Source organism: Triticum dicoccoides, chromosome 7A, assembly GCF_002162155.2.
Source record: "Triticum dicoccoides isolate Atlit2015 ecotype Zavitan chromosome 7A, WEW_v2.0, whole genome shotgun sequence".
NCBI lineage: Eukaryota > Viridiplantae > Streptophyta > Magnoliopsida > Poales > Poaceae > Triticum > Triticum dicoccoides.
The window spans coordinates 318,516,240-318,527,168 of record NC_041392.1 but is presented as its reverse complement, the minus strand read 5'-3'; the positions used below and the strand labels follow the sequence as shown (position 1 = coordinate 318,527,168).

The window sequence follows — 10,929 nt, the reverse complement described above, 5'->3', positions numbered from 1 at the left end:
CTTTACTTCTAAGTTCTGGGATTCCTTCCAGAAGGCCATGGGCACCAACATTCGCTTCAGCACAGCCTTCCATCCTCAAACTAGTGGACAAGTCAAGCGAGTCAATCAAATCCTTGAAGATATGCTCAGGGCATGTGTAATTTCCTTCAGTATGAAGTGGGAAGATTGTCTTCCATATGCCGAGTTCTCCTACAACAACAGCTTGCAAGCAAGCTTGGACAAGGCCCCATTCGAGATTCTCTATGGTAGAAAGTGTTGTACTCCTCTTAATTGGTCAGAGACTGGTGAACGCCAACTTCTTGGCAATGACTTAATCACAAAAGCTGAATAAATGTGCAAAGTCATTCGTGAAAATCTCAAAGCCACGCAATCGCGCCAGAAGAGTTACTATGATAGCAAGCATCGTGACTTGGTTTTCGAGATCGGAGACCATGTCTACCTCCGCGTCGCTCCAATGAAAGGTACCCGTCGCTTCGGTGTCAAAGGGAAGCTTGCCCCTAGATACGTGGGTCCTTTCAAGATCATTGGCAAAAGAGGCGATCTTGCCTATCAACTGGAGCTTCCGTCCAACTTCGCAAATGTGCACGATGTGTTTCACGTGTCACAGCTTCGCAAGTGCTTCAAGACTCCTGACCGCACCATCAACTTCGAAGAGATTGATCTCCAAGAAGACATGTCTTATCATGAGCATCCCGTTGCTATTCTTGAAGAAACCGAGCGCAAGACTCGCAACAAGTCTATCAAATTCCTGAAAGTGAAGTGGTCTCATCATTCCGACCGAGAAGCCACCTGGGAACGCGAGGACCACCTCCGTTCTGAATATCCAGAGTTCTTTCAGTCCTAGATCTCGAGACGAGATCCTTTCGTAGTGGTGGAGTGTTGTAATACCCCGGATGTAACTTACCATATTTGTAACTCCGACTCGGCCATTTTCGGCTTTAAGGTAGGAGATTCCCTTCGTGGTTGGGTTTTGTCTTCATTTTGCATTTTGCTCATGTAATGCATTTCATATCATGTCATCATGTACATCTCATTTGCATTCGTGTTTGTCTCATGCATCCGAGCATTTTCTCAGTTTTGCAATCTGACACTCCTACGTGCACCGGCGCACCCCTCTGGTCTCTTTTCGTGAGCGGGTGTTAAATGTTCTTGGAATGGACCGCGATTTGCCAAGTGTCCTTGGTACACCATCGGTAGAATGCCTGTCAAATTTCGTGTCATTTGGAGTCCGTTTGATACTCCAACAGTTAACCGGGGAACCGTAAAGGCCTCGTGTGTGTTGCAACCCAACACCCCTCCAAAACGGCCCAACAACCCTTCCAAACCACTCCCATGTCCTTCGCCGTCAGATCACGATCGCGTGGTCGAAAACTACACCTCATTTGGACACTCCAAACTCCTCCTACCTATAAATATGTCCTCCCCGTCCAAAATTCGGGTCAAAACCTAGATCAAATCGCCCCCGCCGCCACCGGACACGTCCGGCCACCGCTGGACAGGATCCGCCACCGCCCGCAGCCACTCTCCGCTCGCTACGTGGCAACGCCGCCGACCACCGCCGCTGGCCCGCCCGAGCCCACGACAGGCCCCCGAAGCCCGCGCCGCCCGGCCGCTCCTCCCGCCGCGCGCCCGCTCCTCCCCCCGGCGCCGCCGCGCCTCCCTGCTCCTCCGCGCCACCACCCGATCACCAGCGTCGCCCGGCGACCAGCGTCGCCTCACCGACCCGGGGCCACTCCACCGCACCAGCGCCGCCTCCCCGCCCTTCTCCTCCGCTTCGGACTCCGGCCACCGCGACGTATTCTGGCGAGATCCACTCCGGTCGAACCTTTACAGGGGTGTTTGCCATGTATTTTTGTGATCAATTTGGTGACTAGAACAAGCATGCAAAGTAGCCTTTGTGATATTGCTGATTTCATGGATTTAGGATTTTGCTAAGTCCTTGGTCTGCTGTTATTTGTACTAGTTGACCCGTTGCGCCAAATAGCGCAGAGACCCGCTAAAGACATGTTGTCGATGAAAATAGTTTCATTTTGCAAGAACATATTCGATGTTGGTAGTAGAAAGCCTATATGTTAAGTCATACTATATAGACCAATTAAGGATGCATTATCTTAGCAGTGTTTGCACTAAACTTTTATTTTCCATGTGCACGAAAAGAAAAACCCTCTCTGTGTTGTGCATATGGAGGCATGGGTATTTGAAAGGCTCATATGCTACCTAGCCTAGTCCAGGAACAATTCTTTGTGTGGGCCGTCCGGATACCTAGCCCGGTCCAGGAACAATTCTTTGTGTGGGCCGTCCGGATACCTAGCCCGGTCCAGGAACAATTCTTTGTGTGGCCCGTCCGGAGTAGAATATGAAGCAGCAGCGCCTGCATCCATCATGCCTGTGTATTTCTTTTCTTCCTCGGTTCCTCCTTTGTGCGGGAGAAGCGTACTCAACTGGTGATGTTTTTCCTTTCCTATTATTTCGGATTACTCAGCACGCATGGTAACACAAATGGCTCATTACGCCATATAGCACAATGTCCATTTCAAACACGAAGTGTTTTGAAAATTAAATTAGGTTTTAGCATGGAGGAATAGTCCAGACTTGAAACAGCGGATGCAACCACTTTACCAATTCAAACTCTTTAGCAACCACTTACGATTATCATGTCAAATGGCACAAGGTGTCGATTTAGACTAAGAGTTATTTGAAAAGTGTTCCATTTGTTCTTTACAAAGTGTTAGGTACAATATCACTACATATAAGAATTTTCAAGCTCAGTTAAAAAGGTATTTTAAGCATACAAACCACAACTCGGCGATGCAAAATTGTGGTTTAGTTGTGGATGTCAAAATGCTTGCAATAAAAAAAGGCATTAGTTAGTTTCCTTTAGTAGGGACAAACGATGTAAATACACATCTTAGTTCGGTAGGAGAAAGCCCTATCTAAAATTAAATCTATGTTCAGTAGCTGTGGTCAAGCACACGTAGCAATAAATATATATTTTCTTAACAGAAAAAATGGTGTTTGTTGTTCACAACTGGATGCATATGCACATTTTATTTTGGTAGCAGAAAGCCCAAGTTTAAATCATGCCATGTTGTAAACACGTTTATTTTTTCTAGTACACGCTAAGAATTTCGAGTTTAATGTATGAAAATAAATATTTTTACAACATCTATAAACCTACTAAGGAGGGTCTTTTAGCAGTGTTTCTAAAAAAACTTTTATTTTGCATGTGCATCAAAAGAATAACTTCTGTCGCATATGGAAGCACAGGTATCCAAAAGGCCCATATGCTACCTAGTGAAACTCTGCGACTGAAACTGGTGAGATTTCTCCCTTCCTATTACCTCGGATTTCTCTGCATGCATAGAATTAGTTGCACCAAATGACGGAGTCCAATTTGAATCCATACAATTTGTAACCCATTTGTATGAAAAATTAAGACTCATCTCTTAAAATATATACTTGAGGATGCATAATTTGTTATGTTATTTGGGTAATATAAAGGCATGCTTTTTTAAAAGAAAGCCCACTTAAGACAAAGAGTATGCACAAATAATAACATCAGTTTCTGTACGACGGTGGGAAAGTACATATTCAAGGTAGGTGGAAGAAAATGACAGAGGATACAACAAGAGCATAATAAATAACATTTTGCTTCTGTCTAACTTATGAGCACAGCATGCCCTTTATTTACACTAGGAATATCTCGTACTCTTTAGCTATTTTTCTAAGTGCATGCCCATTGATCTGAGTAAGCCGCTTCTTCAATATTGAAGAGAGAAGTTTGAGGCTGTCATGCCCACTGCTGAAATTAGACTGGGCATTATTCTGTAGGGCTTGGGGCACAGAATATCCTGAATCAATCACAAGACAAACATCAGTATTAAGCAAGGACTACAGTAGAAGTAGCTAGAGGTAATAAACAGAATAAAGGGCTGCTTTTCTATAAAATATATTTTTCGCTATGAACAAGATTTGTTTAATTGAAATTAAATGTCAAGAAGTTAGAGAGCATGATATGATAAGTTCGAGAGAATGATTTGATGTTGCTATTCAACTGTTGAATAGATATTGAAGGCACATTACATAAGAGTCCTGGATTTTACATATCTGAAAGTAGGCGCACCATGGAAGTGATAATCATCCAATTGATAAAACCATTATTCTAAAAAAAAAATAGACATTGCCTCATATATACCAACGGGAGTAACTTTCTATTGGTTAGAAACCATTGTGCTGACAGTTATTTAACACGCACTTTTTTAGACGCACTAAGACCATATATAGGATGCAGACCATTCTCATGCCAATGTCTAGAATAGCCAATCTACATAAGTCCTAGTAGCATGCTCCTACAAGATTCTTACAAAAACCTACATGGGTATGTTCCCAATAGGAATGGATATAGATTCTGCTTACAAAAATGCTACACTCTAACACTTCCACCGGAGCACAATTCAGCTCCCACAATCAGTAATCAGCATGAAAACTTAAAAAACAAGTTTAATAGAAATCAATGTTCAGGAAATCATGAAGCATAAGCAAAACGATAGGCTGACGCTTAGAGCAATGGGCGCTTAAGCATTTTTTAAAATAGAATTGCAGGTTTTGGAGGTTGTAGACCGAGAATTAACCTGAGTAGACGATGCGGGACCTTGGGGAAGTTGGTGACATATTTCCTGAATGTGTATTGGCCTGTGTTGCCGCGACAGCATAGATCTGCAATGAAAGAACTTCATTATAAACATATGTTCCCAGCCTGGTCCTTGCTTGGAAAGAGAAGCAAAAAAAAAATGATTATGCAATAGACACACCAAACACCAAGGCAATGCAAAATATTCACTGATTTTACTCATATTTTTCGACGACGCATATAAACTGGCCCTGAACATTATATTAATTAACAATAATGAAAAGAACTTCTTAAGGCACTCAGTCACAGGTTATGATTCTACCACCTACCATTTTTACACTGTAAAATGACCATGTCAGTACTGATTTTATATGAAGCTACAAAGAGATAATAACAATAATAGCGACATTGATGAAAACTGAAATCACAATATATAAAAAACTTGGTGTCACTCCCTCCTTACGTCATGGTAGTACCTGACCTCTATTCTAATAAAATCATATTATAACAATTCGCATATATATACCTGAACTCTGTTATAATAGAATTTATATATATGCTTCACTCAGTGTGCCTACAATTTTTAGAATGTAAATTTTCCCATGTTTTGAGAAACCATTTTAGGATTGCAAGGAACAATTTTGCAAAGTATAACATTGCAAGTAAATCACAAAGAGTTACTGAGAAGCTACCTAGCCTGTAGCATGGAATCTCTTTCGTCAGCACACTCAACCAAGAGCACCATTACACAGAACAAAGAGGTGTAGGAAAAATAGTTTGTTTCATGTATACTTGTAAACGATATTGCCATTTTCCAATAAATAAAGTCATTTCTTGAAAAAACGCAGGAAAAAGAGGAACAATCCAGGATTATCAAACCACCTCAACCCATAGACTGGCCCAGGTGGCTCACCTCAACGAACACTCGGAAAAGCATGTCGGGTTCTTGATGCCAGGCACCCTCTCAACATTGTCGCCTAGTGAGATATAGCACGCCACCGACGGTGTCCTCTTCCTCGTCCCCCTCTCTACTTCCCCACTACATGTAATCCGCAATCTGACTCCCTAGATCCTAAACAAAGCACCATCGGTACCTTTAGTGTCTGAAGTGGAGAACCATCAAGGGACACTGTAAAACAAATTATTTGCAGGTACCAAGGTGCAGCTACTAATTTCCCTTCCAACCATATGAAACTTTGCCATACAAAACATTATTATGCAAAGCTATACATACATGAACATAGCTATGTATTCATTATACATTATCTTGCAGAACATTTTAGAACTACTGAAATAGCAGCTGATGATAACGAAACACCGTTAGATTTTTCAACAAATAATCTCCAGCTGCTAATTTCTTGGGCGATTACAAACATACCCAGCGTCCATGTGTACAGGAATTATTTAGACAGGTCCCCAGGGCATGCTCACAGTCTATTCTATGTTACAGATAGCTTAGCTGTGCAAGAATTATCAGGGCAGTCTACTCCATGCGATTCAGTCAAGGTGTTGGTATCAATTACGATAATAGCGATGATACATGTGTGTGCCATATCCACCGGGAATTGAACTGAACTACTCGGGCCCCAATATTTCATAGTGAAAATCAGTAGAAACTAAAAAGAATAAATTGTAATTAGTTTTGGTAGAAACATATTTCACATTAATTTTAATTAAGCAGAGCAGGGGAATTTCCTCAATGAGATGGGTCGGTGTGTTCAGAAGCAATTGTGATCAGCAGAAGAAGATAAATTGTCAGGATGCCGACAACATGGATCAATGGAATAAATTCTCACAAATGAAATGACAGTGAAGGGGATATGAATCTTGACTCTGGATTGAACAAAGTAAATTGGATAAGCTCACCTTGCCGCAGAGAAGACGGACACCCAACTTCAATAAAAAAGGCGAGTACGCCAAGCAAAATCTGCAAGGGAAATCTTAATTTAGACATGGTACCACCTGAACATAGCAAGACATCCGGATGTCTAAAATGCACCTCACCTACTGGAATCACCCTCGCCTCAATGAAAGAAATATAGCGCAGTTCGACCCTGAATATGAAGCAAAAAGACATAATGAGACATGCTGAACCTGCAATGAATGAATGAATTGTTTGAACCTACACTGAATAGTTCATGTCAATCCATCCGTATGCTACTTTCTCATCAGAACGTCAATCCCAAAGATCTTCTGCTGGAAATATAACTTTATATTAGTCAGCTCACACAACACCTTAACTATCCAAGAGGTTTCCTAATACGCAACACTCTCTCAGAACATTTGAGGAACAAATCAAGGGAAGTTTTCAAATCAGCATTACATGTGTAAAGTCATAATCCCTGAACATGATAAATAGCGTAGTAGAAAATTTGAAAAGCGCAAAAATAGATATTAAAGATAGCACCATCGGGGCTAATGTACTATCTAAAAGTGCACTGATGCCTAGTATGTAAAGTTACCTAGAAAAACTCCAACACATGAAAGGTGTGCCAAAATAAAGGGGAAACAACAATCCTCCTCAAGAAATGGTGCTGATAGGCAGACATATTCCTTTTCATGTACTGTGGTGCAAGAGTTCAGAGAAATCAAGCTCACCTATCTTGGAAGGGTCCGAGTGCTCTAGGGACATCAAGCAACAATATCTCCGGCCACTCAGAACCAAAACAATATGCCCTATCTTCAGTTTCAGACTTCCAGTCAAAGGAAACTGTATGGGCCAAAAATAATCTTCAGAGAACATAACAAATAATAAATAAGCAAAACGATCATCCTTGGAAATGCAATACATGTTGCAAAACAGTCAAGATCGTTTGAAAATATACACATCTTACCCTGCTGCTTGTAGTCCTCGACGACCTGCTTCTTCTTCCTGTCGTTGGCTGCGTCCCCTCCCCTGCAGCCATACCCCATTGCGGAGGAGTGCCGCTGCTTGCACTCCTCCATGGCATGCTCCTTCTCGTATTGTTATCCGCCTCTCACCCCCTGCAGCTCCACCCCAAACAGGACAAGGTCACAATTTATATTCAGAGCTATTTGAAAAGTTTTGGTCCCAAATTCGGTTTCACTTTTAGTGCCAACAAAAATATAGATCTGCTCTGCAATTAATTTACATGACATGACGATGGCATCAATTCATATCCATCCATTACAACATGAACATTTATATTTTGTTCTACGGAAAACAAACTGGACATATAAGGGAATATACTAAACCGAAACAGAAAAAAAACATGCAATCTCTTTGCATAATCTGGAATGTAAAAAGGCATAGCTCCCAACTCAAGCTCTAATATAACCCAGACCTTTGCTACTTCTAGTAATTGTAACTAACTAACTATAACCGATAAAATTATCATCTGAAGAAGTGCAACAAAATTGTTCTCAGTTCTCAAAATTAAAATTAAAATGCTTCAGAAAGTATGAAAATGCACTCAAACGTGATAATGCTTTCTAGTAATCACTGCCTAGAACTAAGGTGACAATGCAACACATGTGTCAAGAGGAGAATGAGCAAGAGTGGATTTGGAGTTAAAGGAGAAGCCAAATATGGGGGCAGAAGGAGAATGAGCAAGAGTGGATCTGAAGGTAGGAGGAGAAACCAACCATGGGGCTCGTCAGCTCGATTCAAGCGCCGAATTCATCCGAGGGCCAATGTTCGGCGAGCAAGCACTCATGTTTAAGCACAATGCATATCCTACAAATTTAACAAAGATCAAGGGGGATATCAGTTATGCCAGCACCGCGCTCCCAAACTCGCATTTTGAGGTGTGAGCGAGACAAGACCTGAACAAATTCTACGGAAAGAAACTTATTTGATAAGAACACCAATGCAAGGGCACTGTGCAGAAGGTGGCCGTACTTCTGGAAAATATGAAGTATCGAATTGTGAAAATTTATCTTCCTGTTTTTGGTCCTATTGCTCAGAGTGTGGTATACCACTACACCAAAGAAAGCAATATCACACGACAAACCTTATATTTTTCAACCGTCGCATAGAAGAATCATCTAAAGGAAGTAGACACATATGCCATGGACTGACCTAAAATGAGTGGCTTCATCATGTGCAATTGCCTTGACCAAGAGGATATCTTGGGAGATGTAAGCAGGCTGGTATATATGTAAGCAATGAGATACATCAGTTGGCACCCAACATGAGTTTTTTGACGTTACTTCTATATTACAGTAGCAAAGGGAGGGTCACATGTCAACTCTTTTTTTAAAAGCTCAAGAGTTGCAAATGCATATGCATATCACATCACTTTTTTTGTAACAAATATGGCCAATGGCCAATGTCTATATACTAATCAGGATCAAAATTCTAGAGGTTATTTAGTTAGTCTAAAATATCACATCATGTTTGGTTGAAACAATATGCTAAAATATTCAGTTTGCAAAGCACAATGCTAACATATGGGGGAGAAGGTGGCAGCTAACCTGCAGCAATGAGCTAGCATCAGAAAAAGTAGGAGTTCACCCTTTAGCATACTATGAACATGTCGCTGCTGCCTTGCACCTTGATGCACCGCCGCTGCCCATAGCAGATTAACATCCAATTGCTTTTGACAAATTATACATAACAAATTACTTGAATTAATACTTTGTAACTGATCAGCAAGAAGTAGCAACCAAATTCTAATAATGGAGAGCTGGGTCCAGGATGTATTACTCCTATTTCATACTAACTGTACCTACTGGGGAGAGCAGAAATGTGTAGCACACAGGGAGAGAGCAAAACCTGATGAAGAAGGAAAAGAAGGTTAGCAGGAAAGCAAAGGAACTGATCCGAGATAGGACCACCAGGAACTTACCCCAAAATCATGCATAATCGAGGCTATGCTCCAACTACAAAGCCAGAAATTGCTCCATTGTATCGACACCTGCAATCCTCCTCTATAAATGTTGCAGGCCTGCAGCTGCCCAGCAGGAAACCGTTAGCACTACACATACCATGGTGTAACAGTAGACCTCACAATTTATGTCAATACAATAGATCAAAGCATAAAGTTAGAAATCAGAGAAGGAAGACTCAGGGAAGATACTACCATGGGTGGCGCCTCTCATGGTGCAGAGGAGGTGACAACGCGGTGGCGCAACAAGTCGACCTGCCGGCCGCCGGCAGGTGCGCGAGGCCTCACCCTGCCCCTTCCCCATGCTAGGATCGCTCACCTTCTCCTTCCCCGCTGTTGCTTGCCTTCCTCGCCGGCCTCCTCCTTCCCTTGTCGTCCGCATCCTACACCTCCCCTACATCCTCACCCGCACCGCGAAGACGACCTACGTCCAATCTGGATCGACGGTGACATGGAAGAGGACAGGAGGAGGCAAGCAGAGGAGAAGGCTGGCGGTGGGATCGACGACGACATGATAGAGGAGAGGAGGAGGCGAGTGGAGAGACGAGGTCGGCCGGCAGCTACTGGCGAGAAGAGGATGGTGGGGATCGAGGAGGGGTGCGGCGGCTCGTGGGGATCGAGGGGAAAGAGAAAGAGGGCTAGGGTTCCTTTGGCGGCTGGGGTGGGAGTGGGGCGAGACGCGGGTGTTGGGTGCGGGCGCGCCGAGCTGATTGGGCAAAATCACCTGCACCTGCAAACGGGCAACCCAGCCGACCAACGCGCGAGCCCACCAGTCATTGGACAACAAAAACCACCATGAAATGAAAATTGATTTTAACTGTTGTGAAGATCCAACGACTCAGGCGCGTCAGAAAGGCAGATCGAACGGCCGACGAAGCTCCAATCGGGGGAGCCTTGTGGAGGTGAGTTGGCTAGCTTCATTATAGTTTTAAATGCCATGTAATCATGATGCTACAGTGAAATCCATGCTTGTTCTGAGTTGCTTCAGTAAGGATGATTTGGACATATGGTTATGTTCTATCCATCCATGCCCTTGTTGGCAATTATGAAGTGCCCTAGCATGTCTCAATTTTGCTCCACTTTTGCTATAAAATGTTCCTAGCGGATTGTTTACATATTAATCAATATTTCCATGGTTGTTCTAGTTGATATATGCATGCTATGAACTTGCCCTTGCCTTGGTTAGGTTCATAAACATGCCATCTTGTTGATGCTATGCTTATCTTATCATGCAATGCCTTGTGGTGAGTGAATCGAGCTCGTAAAGAGACCTTCATAACTCTGTTTATGCCATGCTCAGTTTTCTGCTAAGTTTGAATCTGTTAATGAAACTTGCTATGTTTACATGGGGTGTCATTATATCTTGTGTGCCTTTTTGGCTCATGGTCAGTAAGGGATTTTTGTTCTAGGCTTTGAGTAGATTCATGCCATGCCTTTTTTTGCTATGAT

At 42.6% G+C, this 10,929-nt stretch overlaps 1 long non-coding RNA gene across 12 annotated transcripts; it reads right to left on the bottom strand.

Annotated features, from left to right (window-relative positions):
* Positions 1 to 3,527: 3,527 nt before the first annotated feature.
* Positions 3,528 to 10,164, bottom strand: LOC119329472. 12 transcript variants are annotated; one of them, XR_005159553.1, is made up of 15 exons: positions 9,676 to 10,164; positions 9,442 to 9,546; positions 9,300 to 9,368; positions 9,068 to 9,189; positions 8,673 to 8,740; positions 8,493 to 8,571; positions 8,237 to 8,327; positions 7,465 to 7,615; positions 7,229 to 7,340; positions 6,757 to 6,823; positions 6,635 to 6,684; positions 6,497 to 6,557; positions 5,544 to 5,702; positions 4,632 to 4,716; positions 3,528 to 3,851 (listed from the first exon to the last, which is right to left on the bottom strand). It is a non-coding gene; the product is annotated as an uncharacterized LOC119329472 (long non-coding RNA). The 12 variants fall into 12 exon arrangements; XR_005159558.1 differs by having other exon boundaries at positions 8,417 to 8,494; positions 8,605 to 8,740; positions 9,322 to 9,368; XR_005159552.1 differs by having other exon boundaries at positions 8,417 to 8,571; positions 9,322 to 9,368.
* Between the last annotated feature and the right edge of the window lie 765 nt (positions 10,165 to 10,929).